Source organism: Pagrus pagrus (assembly GCF_965226575.1).
Source record: "Pagrus pagrus genome assembly, chromosome: 3".
In the NCBI taxonomy this organism is placed as follows: Eukaryota; Metazoa; Chordata; class Actinopteri; order Spariformes; family Sparidae; genus Pagrus; species Pagrus pagrus.
Window position 1 is genome coordinate 3,519,585 of NC_140187.1, and position 11,869 is coordinate 3,531,453.

Below are 11,869 nucleotides of genomic sequence, written 5' to 3' on the forward strand. Positions count from 1 at the left end.
CATACAGCTGGTGCCCTTGTTTTTAGTCGCCCCAGCCCCTCAAACATCCTGAGTCTGCCACTGCACCGTGAACTCAGAATTGAAAAAAATATTTTTAATATCTTTTTAATTTGCAACCTGTCGCAAATTAACAAAACAGAATGTTGATTTTTGGTAACGCAACATGCTTGTCAGCAGGTAATGTTGGTTAACATGACCGGTATATGTAAGTAAGAGATTTATGGACTCAATTTACAGAAAATTACACAAAAATGGCGAATAAAAACAGCTGGTAACAAATACACCTGTAACCATGGCAACTGTAATATCAAAACATTTAACTTTACCTCCCCACAGACCTTGCAAATTTTCTAAAATGCAACTAAATTTAATTGACATTTTCATCAAAAGATGAAGGTTACAACTAATTAATGCAGGTTTAGAATTTATTCACATGTGACGGACGAGAAAAGTTAATTAGTTTGACATTAAAACGACAGTGAATTCAAAATAAATCCCGTTTGTTATTTACTTTATTTAATCAAGAAGTCACACTGAGATTGAGACCTGAGGACAGAATAATAAATAAGATAAAATAATATTACATACAAATATAATAATCAGATTTACATATACATTCATAAATACAAAGCAGGATGACAAAACACTTTCTAAAATGTCCCTGCTGTCGGTATAAAAAAGGAATAAAATACAAACATATTCTGTAAAAATAATGTTTGTGTAAACATGTAAAAACAAAAATAAACCACTAGTTTGATCAGAATCTGTGACATCAAAGTCTCAACATGCGCCCGTGTCTGCTGATCCAGGGGAAACTCCCGTTATCGTCAGCGTCTATCGACCCGTCTGCGTTATCATTCGTCAGGACGGCGGCTGGCGGCGATAAGGCCTCAAGATTGGCTGCGGCAGCTGCTGGTTATCGATCCGCCGTCCTTTTCTAATTGAATACACACAGTCGTGGGTATTGATAACAAAGAGCTATGATTTGATACAACAGCGGCAGGCATCGACCCAGTAATCTGATGACGTTATCAAGCGGCGGGGAGTATTGATAGATGTGATGGGAGGGAGGTATCGATAAGTATGTGTGCAGGTTCACCAAGGTGAGGTCAGCTGAGCGAGGACGGCAGCCATGACAGCGTGTGTGCGTTTTAACGAGGCGTCCATCTTCTTCATGCTGCTGCTGCTCTGTTTCCCGTCTCTGTGCTGTTTAACATGTAAACTCTGACACTGGAAATTGATTTTTATTCCCCAATAAACTGATTGATTGACTAATTGTTGCAGCTGTAGTCTCTTAAAGCTCCCGTTGGTTAAGATAGAAGATTTTTGAGTCTTAGTCCCCCATCTCCCCAATCTAAAATCCAAAAAGCAAACAACAAAAGTCAGATAATCAAAAACCAGTTCACGAAAACTAAACAAACCATCGCAAAACCACGGAGACACGCGGAGAACGGGTGAAGTGATTTACGATTAATTAACAGAACGCAGGTGAGGAGGAAAAAGAGCGGGAAAACAGACAAAGACAGGAAGTGGAAAGTGACACATGAGACACTAGGATTTAATCAACAAAATGAAACAGGAAACAACCAAAAACCCTGAACCACGATAGACCCCATGAGCAGACAAGTGACCTGTGGGTAAAAACACATTTTAAACCCTAGTATAAAACTTTTAAGTATTTTTTCAGTATATATCAGATTTGACTTGTGATTTAAATGTTGTGTCTCAATAAATTAATCAGGAGTTTGATCAGACCTGCTCAGTCTGTGAAGAGTCTTCTGTTGTGAATTGGCGCTACACAAATAAACACTGATTGATTGATTGACTGAAGCTGATGAATCCATTTGTCAAACATGTACTGGAGCACATTTCACCATCAATACTGACACTTGCTTTATTCTAACGTGCTGCCATCTTACTACCAGAAGTCCGCTCAGCGTTTCTGAAGCCTTCATCCATTCGGTCCACTTCACCTCTGACCTCCATCGCTTCCCTCAGAACCGGCGGCTGGAACAAGCCGTCAGTACGAGCAGCAGCAGGACGCATCTCCTCCAACAGGTTTACAGACTGCTGGACCACGTCTCTGACTCACTGCTTACACAAGTGTAATACTCTTTTTATTACTGTTCGGAGAATCGAGGGTTGAGTGCGAGGGATCAGCCTCCTGTGAAGTCTTTAATGAGACCGAGACGTCCCTTTATTGGAAATCTATTATTGATCGGACGCTGCAGCTGATCAAACACCATCACCTCTGTTTTCACGCTGGGACAGACTTTCTGCGAATGCTCAGAGTTCATTTGTTTCTGAGTAACCGTCTTGTTCAAGTGTTTATCTATGTTTATTTTCCTGTTGCAGTGATGATATTATGGATTATTAAATCATTTCTTTACAAACAGATAAAAATATATTTGCTGCCAGGAGAAATGCGTCGTGTTCATTCTGTGTCTGATGCAGCAGAAGGTTTTGCAGGCAACACGTTTGTCTTACTGCTTTTAAATAAGATTTTATAAATTTGATTTTGTGACTGAATTTTAAGGATAACAGAAATGTTATAACGATGCAGCCTTATTGTTACTTAGACAGAAAATCCCACCTTCTTAGCAAATATCAACTCCGAGGCATCAAAAGACGACAGACAGCTGATCTCGCTGTGTCTCTGATGTCTCCTCAGATGAAGTTTGGTAGAAAAGGACGTCTAATTTCTCTAAAACATGTTCGCTCGGCTCCTCTTTCATCATCTTTCCTCGCATCTTTCTCCTCCCGTCTTAGTCCCGCCCACTGAAGATGCGAAGGAATAGATGAAAGTGAAGAAAACGCAATTAAGTGAAGCGTTCAGGGACGCCCGCCGTATCTTTGTTGTCTCGATGCGATGGATTGTTGCAAACGGGGATAACGGCACACACTCTTTTTCGTCAGCTCTGCTGAAAGTGATTCAGGTTGTTGTGATATCTTTTTTTTTAAAGTGACAGAAGTATTTGTGTGAAAGAACAGAAATAAAAAGAGCTTGACAGAGAAATTCAAACACCTGCCGCCCTCCACTCCTCCAGACCGCTGGTCAGTGGATCTCAACTGAAGTGAAAAAGAAGCAGAACAAACTCTCGTGTATTGATTTTATAGTTTTATCGATCGCTAACACGCTGCTGAAGTACAGTTCATCCGTCCGGAGGGAGTGAAACTCTATGAATTAAGCATCGAGACCGTACGAGCCGGCAGAACCACCAACGTTCGCCTCTTTTACCACTTCAGCACAAAAAAAACGATCCTCCCCGCTGCTTTCATCTCCCCGAAACTTCGATACAGTTTTCAAAAAGAGAGAACGCATCGACTGGTCCTCTATCTGCGGTCTGGTGGAGGATCGGATCGATGTGAACGCCCGATAACACTGACGCTCCCTCGGCGGTGGCTCGGATGCACTGAGCAGATATCAGACGTCACAGCAATCTGCCTGCTGGATTCTGAAACGTCTTACTTGCTCGGCCGTCGGCGCAGGTGATCGGCTCTCCACCTGTTTCAAACTGACATGCTCCAAGGTAAATGAAGATGGCTGTTATCAGTGCAGTTGTTAGTGAAGTTTGAGCGTTGTGTTAACTTGATTCCCCCGGGTCAGAGGTCGAACGACTGCCCCCTCGTTCCATCTTCGTGCCTTTCATACCGAACAGGTGGATTTACAGCAGAACCCTGCTGTCTTGGATAAAAGAGGCTTCTGTCTCCTTCCTCTCTCGTCTTCATCAGACTGTCTGCGTACATAAACGCAGTCATTTCCATCCCCGCCTGCTCAGCCGCACGATTCTCTCCTCCGTCCTTCGTGTCGAGCGGAGGCTGTTACTGCGAGAATAAATGACGTCTCGGGCCTCGTCGCCGCCTCTCAGGATGAGGGAAATGAGCAGCAGTCTGCTCTGAATGAAACCAGACGGATGAATCAGTCGATCACTTCGTCTGATTGATCTGTCGGCGTCTGAGAACTGAAGCTGTCGAGGAAAAGATGATGTGCAACGTTATACCCCCTAAAAAGTGTCGAGATGAGACACGGATGATGATTTTGCGGCAAATACTAAAGGCAACACAATGAGGAGTGTGTGTGTGTGTGTGTGTCTGTGTGTGTGTGTGTGTGTGTGTGTGTGTCAGACTACCTGGAAGCCCTCACAGACAGAGGTGAAATAGAGGGCAGATACTGGAAAAACCAAAGAAAGGATGTAGGACGAGAGAGGATGTGACACACAGACAAAGAGAGAGAGAGTGAATATAAAGAGAGGAGAGAGAGAGAAGGTGGGATGAAAGGTAAGGTGCGGTGACAAGGTGAAGAGAGGAGAACAGACAAGCTGCCACTGACATTCACATTCAAGACATCTGTGTGGCCTATCGCTAAAATCTCTTTGTCTCTCTCTCTCTCTCTCTCTCTCTCTCTCTCTCTCTCACACACACACACACACACACACACACACACACACACACACACACACACACACGAAGGTGTGAAGGTGAAGATTGGCTCCCACAGATGAAGGTCAGGACACTGTGTGTGTCGTCCGACAGGAAAAAGCCAGAGCGTCACTTTTTTTTTCTGTCAGAGCGGCTGCCTTCAGCAGCGTGGAGCCGGTCGTCATGGCGACGGGCTGATGCTGCACGGAGGCGTACGTACGAAAAATGATGATTTAAAATGCAATTGAAGAAGGAGGTGGAGGAGGTAAACATTTTTCATGCGGGACACAGAAGAAGAGATGAGGTGGAGTTCAGCCGAGAGACAGAAAAGCAGAGCTGTGATGTTTCAGGTCAGAGAATATAAATAAAGCTTCACTGTGAAATATTCACACCGTGAATTAACAGTAAATAACTGGCAGCAGGGCTGACTTTTTTTCCCCCCCCGACAGTTTGCCTCCTGTAGTTTGTGATTTACAGCTGTATTTTTTTTCATAAGTTAACACAACATGTGAATATATTTAGTTAAAACATGTTAAATTATTAATTTCTTGATGCGAACATTGTTTTTCCCATTTTTTCCACGTTCAGAGAGAAAGAAAATGTTGGAAAATGAAGATAAAAGCAGAGCTGTCGTGTCATGGCTGTTAAAACTGGCAACTCATTATTATCCAACTCATTTTTCAGGTCAGGGAAAATAAACGGCCCTTCACTGTGAAATAACAGTAAGTTCTCCTACTGTAATCTGCTTTTACAGTAGGTTACTGTTACACTGAATTCCAGTGACGTTGTCGTATTTTCTTGATTTTACAGTAAGAAACTGGCAGCAGGGTCGACATTTAATTACCATTTTTTCTGATTGTAGTTGTAATTTACAGCTTTTTCTTGGTTTAACACAACATATGAATACTGCACATTAAGTTAACTGAATGCAGCAGTGACAATGTTCAAAATATGAATTCAGTTTCAAGGCAGCACCAACTTAAATTATTAATTTCTTGATTTTTCCACGTTCAAAGAGAAAGAAAATTTAGAGAAAGGAAGATAAAAGCAGAGCTGTTGTATCTTTATAGGTCAGAGAATAAAAAACAGCACTGTTGTGTTTCCCTCTTTGTTTATGACTCCTTTGTCTTTTCAACTCCTTCTAAAATAATAACTGGATTTAAAAATACAGCTCGTGCCAAGATGGAAAAAAACCCTCTGATATGAGGTTTTATATTTTATTATAAGCTCCTCGTTCATTCTGAAGGCAGCTCCATGTTTTTCTTTACAGAACGAATGACACAGATTCAGATTAAAACCGCTAATAGGAAACAAAAAGAATAAACACAACAAACTGCAGGAAATTAGGTCATCGTGTGTGTGTGTGTGTGTGTGTGTGTTTGTGATTTACATTCTGACCTCTTTAAAGCGTCTCCTCACTGTGAACGTTTGCATTCAGATGTTTCTCACAGATCATTCATTTGTTCTCACAACTCTAAAAAACTTTGTCGTTGAACTTCCCACAAATCACTTCTGCTGATACGAGCGAGGAGATTATAATCTGACGTTGTGAAGGATAAACACGATGTTCAGATTATTTACAGCTCAGTCGTCTCCGGATGGTTTGTGTTGTTTGCTACGACAACAACACGACTCTCACTTTGAAAGGGAAGATGCGTCACTGCAGTCCTTCAAGTAGTTTTGATTATTTATATCTATGCTTGTCTAACTGTGTGGAGGAAGAGGACGGGCGCTGAGTGGCTGTTGTGACGCACAAGCGTCCACAACAAATGTACTTAATGTTCACATCTCTGCCTGTATTATTTCCTGTCCTACCTGCTTTGTGCTTCCTTTCCCCTGTAAAATGAGGAAAATGAAGTCTTTGGATTTAGTAAATGACCGAGCAAAATCTTTTATTCAAGCCGTAGTGTGTCGCGCACATTACGGCCTCATACAGTCTTAACAGGCTTCTGACTCTTTGGCAGCCTGCAGGATAAATGTTGGTGATGTTCCCTCCTGAAATCTGCACGTTGAAATTTTTACATTTCTTGATATTTTAGGTTCAATTTTTTAATTTGTGTGTTTCGACAAAGTTGTGTTTATGCTCTGGTTAGATTTAGGTGCAAAAACCACTTGTTCAGGGTGAGCAAAACATCATGTTCTGGATTTAAAATACCTGGTTCTGTCATCGCAACACAACTGGAAAATACCGAGACGATACCCCGACACTTTGTTAAAAACACTCAGCACAAACCCAGCTGGAAGAATCCCAAAGCCTCGATAAAGACGCTTGTGAGAAAAGCTCCAACGTCTCATTATTACCCGTTTTTTTGCCGCCAATGTGTCTGGAAATATCCCGATGTTATGTTAAAAACACTCTGTCAGTTTGCAGAAACTCAAACTGCCGACGTTTTACTCTGGCGACCGGGCCGAGACACTAAACCGTCCAAAGACATCCCAGTCTCTCAGGTTGGTAGCGGATAGATGACTTGTATCAATGTGTTTGTGTTGTGATGAAATAGAAAAAGCAACGTTTCACACATTAATATTTTAAAATGTGGAATATAAATCATGTCTTTTATTTTCTGAACAGATAATTGTTGACGGACTATAGATGCCTTCATGAATAAGTTAGTGTTTTTACATATTTATACAATGATGCAGTAGAATTTATAATATGATTAATATGGGTCAAATGTAAATGTAGAAGGAGAGCTGCAGACCCAGAGAAGCTTTTCTGGTCAATTCATTTCATTTTACCAAACGTTTGAGGCAGAAACACGTCGTTTTAATATTCGCTAACAACCTGGACGATGGATGGATGGTATTGTAGGAGGAATATCGAAGTTCCTGCTGTGAAACATGTAATCGATAACTTCAGATTTCTTCAAGCAGAATTACTTTGAAATCACAAAAACCCAGTTTTAATGTGGGTCATGTCTGAGCAGCCTCTTCCAAAAACAGTGGGGAATATACAAACACAAAGTCTGAGGTGTATCTGTGGATGAAGGATGGACATGTAAGAAATATCTTAACTAACATCACGGCTGCTTCTCTTTGTCAGCTCCACTCTGCGTCAGGCTCCTATAGTTATATTTATATTTGCAGAACAGCTGGAGATTAAACTGGTTGTTCACTCCCCCTCATGTCAGGAGGAACACAGCTGAACATAAACACTTCACAACAAATATGTAAAAAAATGCAAAACAAATGAACAGGAAGTGGACTGTGAGGAAGCAGACCACTGATACCATCATATCTGTACTTGTCACCTACATCAGATCCACATTTGGAGGAGGTGGAGGTGATGGTAAAGGCCGCCAAGCCAGAGACCACTGTTCAAGATGGTACCCCAACTTTTTTAAGCATGAAACCGCTGGATGTTTTCTGAGTGTAAACCTCATCAGACCTCGACCACGGTGTTGTCAAAGCAGACGACCGAAGCTGAGCTGCAACACATCCACGTTTGCACTGTCAACATTTATTCTGTTGCAGGTGTTGCCGTGTCCGTCTCGTCCTCGGCGGACGGTTACAGGCCGCATTATTTCCTATAAAGCAACAGTTCACACCGTCAGCTAGCCATTGATGACAGGTGGTGTCAGGACAGGCCACCTGTCCTACTTCTACGTCTGTGAGGACCAATCTGAGCCGCTGCAGTCATTCAGAGGGAGGATGTCTGTTTTTCCCACTCGTCACTTATTCAAAGGGCTGTTTTTAATATGAAGGAGTTCATTTCTACTGAGCTGAAATAGATTATAGTTCAGTAAATATGAATCTGTTAACAAATACAAAATACATTGCTTAAACTTCATAAACTTTGACTCTACCAAGAGCGAGAAGGAGAAGGTGGAGCTCGAGAGAATATCCTGAACGGTTGTGACCAACGACCCGAGGACACGCCGTGGTAGCCACAGCTTAAAACAAACCCTGCTTTATCGTCTATTTCACTCAGAATGGGGCCATAATTTACAAACTGAACGTCACGCTGTGTTGAAGAAGACCTGAAACTAGAGATCGAGACTATAAACTCACTAGGAAACTGTTAACTGAGGTAATACATCGAGTTACTGTCTCGTTACCTTGCGTACAATCAGACTTCTTTTTTAAAACGAGCAGAGTCGCCCCCCGCTGGCCATTAGAAAGAAAGCAGGTTTAATGCACATCAGCTTCATCCAGCTGTTTTTCAGGACGCTCTGAGACGACAGATGCCTTTTTTTTTCTTTGTAGTGCTGAGGCAACATCATCCCTTCATGGTTAAATAAACTATTATGGACAAGCTGGGCTACATCCAGGATATGAAACCCTCGTTTTCCCGCCACGACCACCTTCCTGCAGTACAACATCACAACATATGAGTTGGATCATGACGCTGAGCTTTATTCATCAAATTCCTACAGAGGATAGTTACGTGAGACCAACAGAAGGGGAGACTGTGTTTAGGCAGCAAACCCAAATCATGTCAAAGCTTTTTTTTCAGTTGCCTCCACCAAGCCTTTAACGTTAGCGGACACCGTCTCGCTGTCTATCTTTAACCAGTTTCCGCAGGACGTTTTAATGGACACACTGATTATAGTTCTGACACAGATTTCTCCTTGTAAGCCTGTAATCATTTAAATCAGAGTCAAAAGATAAAGCTCGAAACCAGCAATCACCGGTTTTGTGCTCAGTGAATAGCCGGTCATTATGTCAGATATCAGTTCGATTTTCACAGATGAAAGACCACAAACTGACTGAATCAGCCAATCAGACCGGAGCACTGAACCGAGCTGTGTATTAAGTGCTTCAATTTAAACTTATTTTCAGCTCTGACCCGACAGCTGACTTGTGATACCGGCTATAAATCCACATACTGAGCATACGTGACGGGTACGAACAGTGCACAGATGTTGGATTGTTCCAGAAATATCCTTTTTTATTTCTTACAGCAAATCTAAATCCCGGCGCTGCTGTTCGGACCGAAGTGCTGGATGTTCTTATCCGTGTGTGAGCCGAGAAAATGAATGTGTTGCTTCAATAGGAGACAAAGTGTGTGTGTGTGTGTGTGAGAGACTTGAGTTTGAGAAAACATCAGCTGTGAATGAAAAAGGATGAAAAATGGTGGAAGCAGGAACTGTAATCGATCACAGAGACGCGAATAAACGAGGAGAAATTAAGAGCAGAATTAAAAGAGGAAGAGGACGCTGGCTCGTTCTTAAATGCTGACACTGCTGTGTGTGTCTGTGTGCGTGTGTGTGTGTGTGTGTGTGTGTGTGTGTGTCTGTGTGTGTTTCCCTTAGAGACCTCTAGAAAGGAAATGAATGGTGAGTAATTGTGTTTAGCTCCTCTGGTCCGACTGCACTGTCAGCTCAGCATCAATCACCTCCACACACACACACACACACACACATACACACACACACACACACATGCGCACACACACAATGGACGTGCATGTGTGTTTCTGTGTGGAGCATTAAATCACTGCTACTTTGTGTCTTTTGGTCCTGAACAGTCGAAAACAGACTAACAGATGATTTACGGGTTGTACTTTATGTAGAGCACCAGATTCTGCTGGTACTGTTCAGCCCGCTTTAATCCACCCATCCTAAGTCCCGCCCCCACCTTAGTTGCTGTTCCCGGGTAGGACAAGAAGCTTCACATTTACAAACATGGCGACGCCGGTCTCGTTTAGCCGGCTGCAGCAGCGTTTAATCAAGAAGTGGACAACAGGGACTACAGTACGCGGTGGAAGGATATATTCATGATGTTAAGTTCAGTCAGGAACGCTCTCGTCATAGGTTTAACCGTGGCGCTGATGGCTCGGCTCTTAAGATGCTCCCTGAATGGACTGAGCAGCATGCTGAGCCAGGACAGGGAGCGCAGTGCAGAAAACCTCCCCAGGGTTTTACAAGAGTGAGCCCAAAGGAAGACGATGAAGACAGTTTTAAAACCTTGAGCTCCTCGAAAATGGTGGAGGCCGCAAGCTTTCCAACAGCAGCAGTGTGTGGGGAGGGAGCCATGATTGACCGCCTTGTCGTGAGAATAGCTGCGACTGGTACGAGACTGATTGGTAACGATGATTCAATCGGCAGGCTGTCAGCTGATTACGGCCGGGGTGACTCAACTCATGCTAAGCTTCATTTTTATGACGCGCATCAAAGCCACGTCTGAAGGGAAACGAGAGAAGCCACACATACGTTTCGTAGAGGTTGAGGATGACGAGATCATCACTCCTGCCCCGCCGGGTTTGTCCCCTTTGTTCAGCCTCATTTTAAAACAAACATATAGTTGCTTCACATTATCAAAGTATAGAAAATACAATGTATGTAATGATATATTGATTGTGACTCGGCCGGCGGATCAGTTTTAAATATAGCAGATAAGGATTGGAAGAGGCAGAAACATCCAGATCGTCGTGGCCTTCAGTGTTGAATGAGGAGCTGCAGACACTGAGAGCTTCACTGTGGTGAACCAGCTCACCTCCAACACATCAGAGAAGTAAACAACAACACTATTTTTCACAACACTTCTACTTTGCATGCTGTGCCGTGGAAAAACCACTTCTTTTTGTGCCAGCATGGCTCAAACGGTCAGAGGTCGCTCGTGTCTCAGCTCGGCAGGAGCATCGCCCCTCTTACAAGTGCTTCCACAGACAAACTAGAAATGTTTTAAAGCATTTGTTAAGCTGTGCAGAGATCTCTTCTTGTTCCAGAGCCAGAGCTCTGACGGATCGAAAAAACTGCTTTATTTTTCCAACAGTGATTTGTAAGAAGGAGCAGGCGAACGATGTCGTCCTGGCCGTAGGAGCATTTTCTGATCTGACGGCGCTATATGTTGTTCTGAAAGGCAATGGACAAAATACATATTTTGCAAACTGGGTCATTCCAATCATCTATGAAATGAATGTACTTGCTGACAGATGACACGTTTTTATATCAACATGTGTCTTCAGGAAAAAGAAGAAGAGCATCTGCGCTGATCTGCTCTGCTGGCTCGTCAGAATTGCAGATGAAAAGCGATGCACGACGCAGATGAGATGAATTCCCCCCTCAGGAATCGTTAACACTTTGCAAGGCAAATATCTGACGTGTGCTGGTTTGAAGTCCGTAATTTTAAAGCTCTGACACGCCGACGCGGCAGGCGGTGAAGTGAAGCGTCAGCAGGTCGAGCGTTTTTACCAACGCCGCCGTTTATTAGATCACGTGTTCTCCTCCACGGAAAGAGTATTAAATCGTATTTACATTCCTGATAACGTTGTTATGTTTTTGTGCAATACTTGTATTTTGTGCTGACATCCAGATATCCTGCTGCAGGGTCCAAACTGTTTGACCCACAACTTTTGAATTCACACTTTTACTTGAATCAGCGGCCTCACTCGCTCAAAAAACAGTTTCCTTGATTATCAACACCTTCAAAAGTTGACCAGATAGCTGTGAACAGGTGGTGACACCAGAATATACTGAATTATCTACATAATTGTCTCCTTGTCTCT